Here is a 12,783-nt window from a genome sequence, read left to right as displayed (position 1 = left end):
CAACTCCCCAGCTGAGATGCTGCACTGGACCTACCAGAGCCATGCTTACTTCTTCAGCAGTGAGTTCCGGATCCCCAAAAGGTGACACTTGTTTGGGATCAGTTGAACTATTCCTGTGAAGTAAAGGAGGAATCCTTTAGTTTTTGGGCTGTTCGCGACTGAACTGGCCACCAAGATTTTACCATCTGATACAACTGCCAATGCCAGCTTCAGGGTAGCCAGCTCTTTGCGTTAAGCAACCCACCCACAACAACTGGCAACGAAAGATGTGCACTTCGTCTTAAAGCGGCAACTAGTCCGCCATGCTCTTCCTACTTCTCACAGCATCCACCATTGATTTATATTACTATTTAAGTGCTGCATAGATACTTTGCAGATTGCCTCTAAGTTAAGACTGCTTTTGTGCCAGGCTACCACAGGGTTAGCACTGTTTAATTTAGTGACTTTTTGTGATTCATTCTGACAAGGATTGTGGTGGTTGCTTAAGAAGAACTCGCACCCCAGTTTCTCACAAGCATTGAGCAGTATAGGGCCCAAATACCTACGTGGTGACTTTAGTCTTAGGTACTACCAAATACCTTCTATATAGCGATAAGCTAGGAAATAGATAATTACTTCAGTGAGAATATTGGTATAGCTGCAATCCTGGCCATTAACACAGTTATTAGGAGGCTATGCGTCAAAATACACTGTGGGGTCAACAACTTGTTGATGTGTCAACTCCGGGAGAAGAAGGCGCAGATGAAAGGTTGGAGGGGCTAAGTCTTGGAGTTCGTGAACCACGCACTTGGCTCAAAGGGTCGAGAGGGTCCTGATGATTCTTGAGCAGTGTCCGGCCAGACTATGTTACAGGGAATATGTAGCAAGGCGATATTTTCAGGGTGATTGATCAGCGAGAATGCTTGCATGACTGGTGTGAACCGAAAGGGATAGGTGATTTATTTCAGTGATATGCACTACCTGAAGTGATATTGTGAGAACCAAGCAGGTAATATTACTGTATTTGCTCATTATTATAAAACTCAATACTATCACTGATTACCCTGGGGTTCCGGCTTAGGTGCAATATCTGGCTAAAATCTCCATGCTCAGTGTGAGTGTCTTGCAAAAGGCATTTCTGGGTGAACTTTTCATGGCTGGGAAGATTGGGGTGGGTATCGCCCAATTGGATAATGGGAAGGCCCCTTGTATGGAGGGTCTACCCATGGACTTCTATTCATTGTACAAGTCCAAGTTACTTGCTATGTATTTGAAGGCTAGCAAGCATGGGATATTGCCAGAAATCAAATAGTATTGCCATGGTGCTGGTGCTAATGATGGCAGGTAGGGACACATTGCATTTAACACCTTATTGTCCCTAGGCTTTACTGTCTGAACTAGAAGATGTTGGGCAAGGTGTAGGCAGATAGGTTGGCCCCCTTGGTCTCGTTCCTGGACCATGACGATCAGAGGGGTTTTATTTCTGTAGGCCTCGAGAAATCTATTTGCCCACACACTATGGAAAGTTAGATTTTATCACTGCTAGATATTGTGTGGGCCTACTGGCCCGTTGCGATAACAGAGAAGAGGTATTTTGTTCACTCATGAATGAAGATGGCTTTAAATATGTTCTCACATTTGGTTCAGAAACAAACTTCAAATGTCAGCACACATGTTCTAACAACTATCTGCTTATTTTATGCTGGAGTTTGGTGTTTACCTTTCTTTCTCTGACTGCAAATGTAGAGAATTTTGTAAGTTGAACCGTCTGGCAATTGTGATGTATGGAGAGTGTGAAGCGAAAGGCTGTAGGATGTCAGTTTTTTTCCTCACACAGAACATTTAAATACCTCACAAATGAACTGGAAATATTTTGAAATATATTTTAGTAGTTATGAAAGCACATTTTGTGTGATGATAAATATTTTAATAAGATGAAAACAAATCAGAACACGTTACTTGGTGATATATAAATGATAACTATTTTATGCTGAAACCCAATTTCCTCGGGTTATTGTTTATATGCTATATATTTTTTGTCTATTAAATGAAAAAAATAGTTTACTGTACAGCAGGAATGCTGAACTTTTATATTTGAGGTTGCTGTCATGTGATAATGAAGAAAAAGGCGTCTCTGTACAATAAAATATTTGCCTAGGATCAAACAATTTGAGACCAGTTTACGGGTCAACTACATTACAGTTAGTTCGAGTAGATTATTCAAGTTATTAAATCTGCAGGTCTTGGTAACATTTTTATGATTTTTTTAGGCCTGACCCAGGAGGAATACTCGTGAATATATGCCAACTTCTCCATGTACTACACAGAGATCTTACACCTGCTGCAGGGCACAATGGTGGCCTCTCTGGACATTGTGAAGGCATTTGATACATTCCTCTGTCCTTACCTTTTTGAGGTTCTTTGCAGGTTGGGGATTAGGGACGTTTCCTGCTGTGGGTACACCTGCTTCATTCCGTGCCACAGGACTGGATCCAGACAGGAACTGTAGTGTCAGGACAATGGAACATAAGCATGGGTATGCACCGGGGTGCCATGTCTTGCCCCTGACACAAGCCTTGGTGATTGAACCTTTGACCTGTCTCCTGTGTTGTAAGGCACGAGAATGTGATGTCCACCTGGTGCAGGATTCTGAGATTGTCTTGCTATATGCTGACGATGTACTCCTGTACCTACGTGACCAGAGGAATAGTCCCACTGGCTTCTTGAGCTTGTTTGAGGATTTTAGAGAGAATTCTGGTCTTATTGTAAACTGGGAAAAGTCACTACTATACTCCGTACTTCCATAGTTCCGGATTGCTATCCATCGATTTTCGGTTTGTGTGTAGGTAGCTTCTGAGCAGTATACAGCTGTGAGGAACATACAAAATGCGCTGCTTTGAAGATAAGCAGAACATATGGTTCAGTGTTTTACAATCCCACTGTACAATTTCCAAATATTTTCCATACAAGTTTGGGGTAATGTACCAACACTATCGTGGAAAAAAAGAGGTCTGGCTTTCTCAGATGAGATGGCGCTACCTCAGGGCTGGGAAACCTTGATCAAACTAAAATGGAATCTGGTCAAAACTATTGTACATGGAGCAATAATTACTGAGTACTTCAGAGCAAATGCAGCACTAACCGAGCTCATTGTCCCCAATGAGCCCTGCATTTTCCTAGAAGATAAAAAATTCAGAAAAGACTGGTCACTGATCGCGTGGTGTTACACGTGCGATTGGTTAATATTAATCATTCATGCTGCAAAACAAATGTCTGATGAACTTCTAATCCAGATTGAAATGTGTGAGAAAAAATTAAACGCACAAATCAAGATTGATGTATTCAAAAAGATCCTAGCCAAAGCCAATAAGGAGATTAATGACTCCAAGGAATTTCTCACCCAAAGTAAAATCTCCAAATTACAGAAAGATGTTAAAAAATTCTCCCACGAGAAAGTCTACCTGTATAGTAAGGATGACTATGTTGGTAAACAACAATTATCTTCCATACAAAATGTGTACAAAAAGATGAGACTTGGCAATCTAATTCAGACTCTAAGGGTTGTTTCAGCGACGGATCTAGCATCAGCTGAAAAAATAGATCACAAAACCATAGAGGTAGAAACACAACAATCAGCATTTTTATTTCATCGAGATACGGCAAATGATTTCTGGTCTTGGACCCATGGCCATTATATGGGGAGGTGAATTCAACATTACATTAGATGACCAACTCAACAGGTTCGGGACATCCAGACATCCACACCCCCACGCTGCACTGACACTTTATACCATTATACATGATTACTACTTTCAGGACATCTGGTGGGACATGCATGCTATATAAACATACGGCACTTGTATTGCGATTCACCATAATGCATGGTCCAGGATTGACTAATGGTTAGCCTTGCGGGATGCTCAGACTTGGGTCACGCAAGTGACACACCTCCCTTGCTCCAGTCGTATTGGAGCTTCTGATCCATCGACCCCCTGTGCTTTTGATTGGCACCTGCCCTTCAGGGAGCTACGCGACGTTGCATTCCATGAAGAGATCCGTACTGAAATAACAGAGTTTTTCAAACACAGTGAGGACTCCGTCGATTCTCTATCCACACTCTAGAAGGCCTTCAAGGTGGTCGTTTGAGGCGGGTGTTTTGCAAAGCAATCTGGAGTCTTCAAAGCTACACAGGGACAACTTGCCCTCCTAGAACGAGAAATTCCAGCCCTACAACAGGATTTTTTCCACTCTCGCAGCGCGTCCATGCTAGCTGAGATCCGGTACAAATTCGCAATTTTTTCTAAGGGGGCCACCCGTGAAACCCATTATTTGGACAGGGAGGTGCTTGCTTATTAGGCAAGCTGCAGGCCTCTACATGTGTGGTTGAACTGCTGGATGACCAGCAGGTCTTCCAATCTACCCCCACAGCCCTATTAGACACTAAGATGTCCTTTTACGGCACTCTATACACTGCCACGCCAGTTCGCTCAGAGATCACTCTTACAGCACATTTTGATGCAATACAACATATCTGGCTGGACCACGCTCACTGAGAGTAACTAGATTTCCCTATCACGGTGGAGGAACTCATGCATGTTATCTGTGGGCTTCTGTGCAAGAAGGAACCGGGCCTTTACAAAGAGTTTACCCAGATCCTTAAACCATATAAACCGGTGCAAAATTGCTATTCCTGTAGGCCATTGTCCATGATTAACATGGATAATAAGATCTGTGCCAAAAAACTGGCCAATCGTTTTCTCCCTTTGTTATCCACAATGGTCAGGCCAGACTAATCCCAGGTTAATCCTGGTTCCATTCCACTTCCCATAATCTACGTACCATCTTTGCGACTATGCACTATCTAGACCAGAGGTCGTCAAACTTTTGGATGCCGAGATCACCCTGTCAAACATTTTCAGGCATGAGGACCCCCTCCTTACAAAAATTTCTAGAACTTAATACTCCTCATAATTAGGGCTCCCTGTTTTCCTTGTTTATGGATTTCTACAGAAAACATTGTATATCCTGTCTGTGTCTACTTTTAAAAGTGGAAAAATACAGATGATTGGCTACTTATGGGTGACTCTATGCTGAGATTATTGACTTTTAGGCGAGTAGCTGTACACATTGCCATCATAGGGAGTTATAAAGCTCACTGAGATTTGCTTAAATTAATTGTTGCATTTCTCAACAGGTATTTGTGCTATTATGCCCAATTCTTTGATGTGTGTATTATATTATTTTGGCAGTGTAATTTGCTAAAACGTGACAGGCATCAAAGTATGAGTGCACGTCTATCTGTTAAGTAAATGTGGAAATATATCAGTTATCACATCATCTGTTCATAAAACACACAATATATATGGATAAATACCAATACTGGTTGAGTAGAAAATGTTTCTCAGCAATTTGTTTAAGCATGGCCCACTCTCCTACTACCCTCCTTTAGCCTCACTGCTGCAGGTGAAACCTGCCTACTAGTCCTTACTTTTTCTGTTTCAGGGTTGCTACCCTCAGAGATCAGGACCTGGGCCACAGCCCACAAGGCAACCGCAGACAATGCAGTATCTAGGATAGACTCACCCACCCATCTCTGTTTCTTAGGGTTCATGCCAACCGCCACTGCTTCTTGCCCTCCCCCTGGTGTCATTCTGCCCCATCAATAATAATTGGGGCGCAAACCACCACCTGCTTACTCCTCATTGACAACCTCCATACTACCAGGGGGTGCTATGGAGCAGACCACCCAGTTCCTGCCTCTTTAGGGAGGGTCACACCTTACCTTCTCCAGGGAACCACATTGCATCCCTCTTTACTGAGAGGCCAGGCTCTGACGCCAACCTTAGAGTGCTGCAAAGAACCCTAGTTTGCATAGGGACGCTAAATTACACTATGCGACCAGGTCACTATGGATCTGGATCTCAGAATGAAGGCCAAACACCATGGCATTTATTTACTAAAATATGCATTGGTGGGTGCATAACACAACGCAATAAAGCATGTAGGCCTTTAAAAAGTAAGTAGATTGACACTAACGTTTGTGTAGCCTTTCAGCGTGCAAGCACCCTTACAAAACATTAGTAAAAGAGTGTCCATGCATCCACTTTCACGCTTTAATTTTTACAAATTATTATCAGGTGCAGCAATCCAACTGATCTTAAACATTGGAGGACTACAATTCCCAGAAAGCAATACTCTGTTCAAATAAACAGGCAGAACAGGAAACCCAGTCTTCCTCTCTACAGAGAGGCCAGGTTCTACATGAGGTTTGAGGCAAATAAAAAAATTGTTCAATCCAACTGTTCTCCAGAAAACCATTAATGCCAAAACATAGTTTCCCTGGTTAATATGTTGGATAATAATGGAAGGGGAGACCTTTTGGAATGGCAGTCCCACTGGAGGGGTGAGAGGGCAAGACCCACCCAAGAGATCCCCAGTGTGAGCGAGACACTCCTTACACCAGAGGGAGACCTTGTGGAACAGAGAACCTGGCCCTGGCAGACCCACCGGAGGTGTGAGAGGGCAGCAGCCACCCAAGAAAGCCCCAGTGTGGGAGAGACACTCCTTACTTATTTATTTATTTGAAAAGTTTTATAGAGCTCGAACAAGACCCCAAGGGGTATCAGAGTGCTGTACAGAATTGTCATAAGCAAATATACAAAACATAGAGAAAGGTAAGTGAAGTTACAACCTGTAGTAAAACATTCAAGAATAGAGAGTGATGTGTATCAAAGGAGCCATAGAGCTCTCTGACGAAAACATCATTCAATAGAAAGAACTAAGATGTGCATCAATGAATATAAACAAAAAGGAAACGAGCAAACAAAATAATCGGCAGTTGATGCAGTTAAAGGAGCTATCGATAATCATTCCAAAAAGACGGTAAAAACAAATCGTAGAACATCAATGAAAGTACTTCGAGATTTTTGTTATTATCAACACACGCGAGCATGATCAACGTATTAACGTTCGTTTAGCAGTAGTCTTTTGACCAATTTTTTAAAGGAAGAAGTGGAGGGATTTGATCTGATCTCAGATGGCAATGAGTTCCTGATTTGTGGAGCCATACCTGTGAACGCACAGTACGATCTTTTCTTTTTGAATCTTGAAGGTTTCAGGAGAAGGGTAGACGTACTTCTAAGATTCCGGCTGGAACCAGAGAGCTCAAGCTTGTTTGCTAGGTAGTATGGAGTATTTGGTGTATGGCTTTATGAGTCAGACAAGTTATCTTGAGTCGAATTCTAGCTTCCATAAATAACCAGTTTAACTGCAAAAGGTCGGGAGATATGTGATCAAATTTCCTAGAACCCGTTATAAGTCCGGCCGATGCGTTCAAGGTAGCGCTGAATGGGGCCATGCTAGTTTTGGAAAGTCCTGCGAGGGTTACCAGTCCATATTCCAATGTAGGGATAGTCAGGGATTGAACCGCTGGCCTGAGATCTTCGGGGTGGAGGAATGGTTTGATTTTCTTCAGGTTGTTGAGTTGGAAATTGGCTCCCCTAGTAGTAGCACTGATGTGTGCTTTCATGTTTAGGTGTTTATCCAAGGTGATCACTAAAGATTTGGCGGAGTCAACAACGTGAGGTATGCAGTTTAGTGCTGTTAGGTGTTTAATCCAGTCAAGTGCAGGAGCTGAGTGATTAGGTGGGGTGATCAAAAGAAATTCTGTTTTGAGAGTATATAGTAGGAGATGGTTCTGAGCTATTCATTGTTGAGTTTAGGCAACTGCAGCATTTAAAGTTACAATGTCCTCTAGCGATGAGAAGTTCAAGTACAGTTGCGTGTCATCCGCATACATATGATATTGAATTTTCACTCTATTCAGTATGACCGCAAGAGGTTCCATAAATAGATTGAAGAGGGTGGGTGATAGCGTAGAACCTTTGGGTCTCTGATCAAAACAGGGGTGCTGGACTCGAGGGCATAGTTAACTTTGATCCTTTGCATACGATTGTGAAGGAAGGAGACAAACCAGTTTAGGACCGGGCCCGAAAAACCCATCCTACATTGTAGGTTTTCATGTTTGAGGGTATCAAAGAGTGAGGATATGTTTAGTAGGACCAGGAGACAAGGGATATTTTGTTCGAGGGCTCTCGCAGCGTCATCAACAATGTGAGTTAGTGCCGTTTCAGCACTGTGCCCTGCTCTGAACCCTGACTGATGAGGATCCAGGAGTTGGTATTTCTCAATGTGGTTACAGAGTTGCGTGTGGACACATTTTTCAAGCAGTTTTGCTAGATTCATGCTGCTGGTGATGGGTCGGAAGTTGTTTGGATCTGATAGGTCCACGTTGGGCTTCTGATCAAGACAGGGGTACTGGACTCAAGGGGTTGGTTAACTTTGATCCTTTGCATACGATTGTGAAGGAAGGAGGCAAACCAGTTTAAGACCGGGCCTGAAAAACCCATCCTATGTTGTAGGAGATCAATCAGGTTTTCATGTTTGATGGTATAAAACGGCGAGGATAGGTTTAGTAGGATCAGGAGACAAGGGATGTTTTTTTCATGGGATCTCACAGCGTCATCAACAAAGTGAGTTAGTGCTGTTTCAGTGCTGTGCCCTGCTCTGAACCCTGACTGATGAGGATCCAGGAGTTGGTATTTCTCAATGTGGTTACAGAGTTGCGTGTGGACACATTTTTCAAGCAATTTTGCTAGAGTCATTCTGCTGGTGATGGGTTGGAAGTTGTTTGGATCTGATAGGTCCACCTTGGGCTTCTTAGGCATTGGATTGACTTTCCCAACTTTTAGGCAGTCCGGTATCTTTCCCTGTAAGAGGGATTGGTGAATGATCCTCGACCATAGAGGGAAAAAGGCTGAGGTTAAATCTTTATAGAGCTTGGTGAGTAAAGGATCATCAAAATGGTTGGAGGGTTTGATGGATGCCATGTCACTCACAACAGAGGGAGACCTTGTGGCACAGAGAGCTAGGCCTTGCCATGCAAGATCGAGGGTGAGAGAGCAGGGCCCACCGAGAGATCCCCTGTGTGGAAGACACCAGAGGGAAACCTTGTGGAATAGAGATCCAAGCCCTGGCAGACCCACTGGATGGGTGAGAGGGCAGGACACATCTTATAGAGCCCCAGTGTGGTAGAGACACGCCTTACCCCAGACGGAGACCTTGTGGAACAGAGTCCGGCCTGGCAGACCCACTGGAGGGGTCAGAGTGCAGGACTCACCTTAGAGAGCCCCAATGTGGGAGGGACACTCCTCACTCAGAACAGAAGGATAGACCTTGTCTCAGACAGAGCTAGATCCTGCCCACATGAGGGGTGAGGGGACAGGACCCACATGATCCTGGTGGTGGAAAATACACTTATACAGCGAAACAGAGAGTCATGCCTGCCCTGGACATGATGGCAGCGGGAGGAGTGGGAGGACAGGTGTAGAGAAAACAAAACCGGAAGTGAAGAAGCCACCTAAAGGAAATTAAGGGAGATGAGATAGGAAGAGAGACAAGGAGGTTAGGGCAGATTGCACCCCCACCCCCTGCCATGGACAATCTTCTAAACAGAAATACAGCGAAGGGACCACCAGGGCTTTCTATGGTGGAAGCTGCACATTTGACAACATTATATGGGTGACGTCAGCAGCAGGACAAAAGTGAGCAAAAAGAAATGAGAATAAAAGACAAAGATTTGTGGAAGGAGGATGAGGTTTCAAGCAGAGGATGGAAGAGAATGGGAATGTGTGAAAATTGTACTTTTAACACAGAAACACAGTATCAGCTCATGTACTAATAACATATTTAGAGAATGTTTAAATAGTCATAAAACTAAGTGCAGAGTTTTTGGAGATTTCAAGCAAGGTATAAAAGGTCTGAAAGCACAACCAAGGCAAGTCAGCAGGTGCCTGGTTGAACCTATGACAAATGCTCTCCAGCCTGCGTTCCCTATTCCAACTTTGTGCTATTGGTTGTGTGACTTACTTTAGCAGAGGAATCCCGAAGATAGCTTTGGAGAAAGGGTGGGCGTGAATTTTTGGAGGTTAGAATGTGTGTGTGTGTGTGTGTGTGCGTGTATGCTTGTGTGTGGGTCTGAGGGGTGAAAAGGGAGGGAATGGTGGAGGAGGTTGGGCAGAGGCAGCCTACTTACAAGTTCCACAAAGTTCTGGTTGCCGTGGAAACCAGGAAACAGCCACAAAGATCGTATTTCAAAAGCAGCCACGAAGAAGAAGCACAAATAGGACACCAGCTGGAAAAACACAGCAGCAGCAACCATAACGAGTAAGTCCAGGAAAAGCAGCAGGAGTGAAAGGCAGCAGCAACAACAAAAACATTGAAGCACTCCAAACCCTTCCCCAGGAGCATATTTATGGCCCTAGTTCCCGGCATTTCCTGGTGTTCAATCTGCAATTTCTCTGATTGGAGGACAATCACCAGTGACGCTGTATGCTTTCACGATGTGCTCCAATCAGAGAGCGCCTGAAGATGCCACTATTCAATTTCCAAAACGAAGAGCAAACGTTTTGGATTCTAGATTCAGGAATTTCCAGGCAAAAGTGCGACGGGAATGCGTCCCGCCTGTCACTTTGGATGGATGGCGAATAGCGGTAGTGAAGATAGTCGTCCTACCCAAGTTCTTATATCTTTTTCTCAACTTGCCCATCCCCCTAACGGCCAATATCTGTGCTACCTATGTTCTAAAGTAATTGCTGGGTGGGCAAACAGCCCCGCATTAAATGGGAGATCCTAACTACCACTCACCCAGGGCGGCCTTGGCGTGCCTGATACGGCCCTGTAGCGCTTTGTGCCCAGGCGCAATATCTACATTACTGGCTCTACTTAATGCCGGTTCAGCAACATGTTGCTCTTTATTTACCCTACAGGGCTCCCAGAGTTGAGGTGGATACTGGTGGATGCATGAGACGGGCATGGGATGATTTGTGAAAACGTGTCAAATATCCTTACATATATGTCCCATCTATTCTACTTGGGTGTAATCCTGGATTGGCACTCCTGATGGGGGCAGGTTCCAGAGTGTGCACCCTAGAGCAAGGCCTCACAACTTTCTCTGATCTGTATCTAGAGGGCCAGCTTCTACCCCATTTGAAAAAGCTGCTCCCTCGCATGACCGTGGAGGTGCTTCTGTACCACCAAATCCGGACTGCCTACTTTGCTCTACACAATGCATTCCCCGCTCTCCCCCGACTCTTCCACCCCTAGAGCATATACCAACAAATTGAACATCACGCACACTCGTCACTAGATTATATTCCATCATGCAGACATCAGCACCTGTTGCCATGCCAGCAACCCTCACTGCATGATGTCGGACCCAGACCCACACCTCTCACCAACGTACAGTGGACCTATGGCTGTGGCCAGACAGCATTACTATATTCCAACTACAGGCTGTGACTCATACATTTTAAGTTCTTACACTGCCTCCACGTACCCCAACACACCTATCCAACATAGAGCTAATTGCTGATGCTCAGTGCTTGAGACGCCTCTTCATAGGCTACCTTCCTACACTTAGCGTGGGAGTGCCTCGTTGTGGCTTAGTTCTGGGAGGGGGTATTTTTCACTATGTACGATCTAACTGGTCACGCTCTACCTTCCACTGCTCTGGTGGCCCCCATGGGCTACGTTAAGGATGCCCCTGCCGTCTACTGCCACCTTAGTGCAGTGCTTCTCCTCTTGGCTAAGTGCAGAGTGGCCATCCTCTGGGGCCGGTGACCTGCCCCCCACTGTGTCGGTTTGGATGTGAGACACAGGGTACTGCCAGGCGGAACTGTCCAACTTCTGGGATATAATGGTCCCCGACCACGCCCAAAGGACATTTGGGAACTGTTTTTTACATATATGCACTGCCTGGATCCACCTGCAACCTCACCACAAGGATCTGCACCGAAAGGTTAGCCCGCTGCCCTCTGCCTCACCATGCTTCCCCAACCATTTAAGTCCTCAGACATTTCACCCTAATAATTGGGATGTGTTGCACTGCTCCCTTACCACTGCTTCGCTGTCTCTGGCAGAGGGATGCTAGCGCACTACCGTGGTCCTGGGCCCACATTGTTGATATTAGTTGCTTGGAGCCATGTGTGAAGGAGGAACTGTCTTGATTCTGCCTATTGCTATACACCATAATGGCACTATGCTTATTCCAGTCCATCACTTCATTTTCTTCCCTCCCTCTCTCCTCCCCGCTCTTTCCACTCCCTCCCCATCCCATGTTTTACAATTGCGACATTTGTCATGTGTTTTTTGCTATGAATGGCAATAAAAATATATATTTTTTAAAACAGTATTTCCAAGTATACCATCTCATAGGCCGTACTTTTTGCCCAATCCATATGACCCTCCGCCCTCAATGGGTCCACCACTCTCACCTTTCTTTCAAAGCATTTTTTGTTTTTTTAGGAAAGGAAGACGAGGAGACAGGGAAGTACAGTGGGAAGAGGCAGAAACAGATGGAGTGTAAACAAGGAGCCAGACAAAGAAACCACAACCAGGAACAAGCAGATCATCAACCTAGTCGTCAGTCTTACAACAGAAACACTCACGGCAGGGGAACTGAAATTACTACACATTATTATAAATTTTGTCCCAACAAAAAACACTGATAACTTTAGATTATGCTGTGAAAGGGATGAATTGTTTTGTAAAATTAAGTTGAATGCATTTTTCTAAAATTTCCCCCACAAAGAACCTGAACCAGGATACAAGGGACTGAAAAGGAAATCCTTATATAACCTCCAATCACTCTCATACCATCTGAAATCATTGCCTTCGAGGAAGCGGTGACTAAAGATATAAAATTACTGGATTCAAAGAAAATCAATTGCCATAATCCCTCAAAAG

This window comes from Lissotriton vulgaris, chromosome 4_1, assembly GCF_964263255.1.
Source record: "Lissotriton vulgaris chromosome 4_1, aLisVul1.2, whole genome shotgun sequence".
NCBI lineage: Eukaryota > Metazoa > Chordata > Amphibia > Caudata > Salamandridae > Lissotriton > Lissotriton vulgaris.
Note: the sequence above shows the minus strand (reverse complement) of the source record.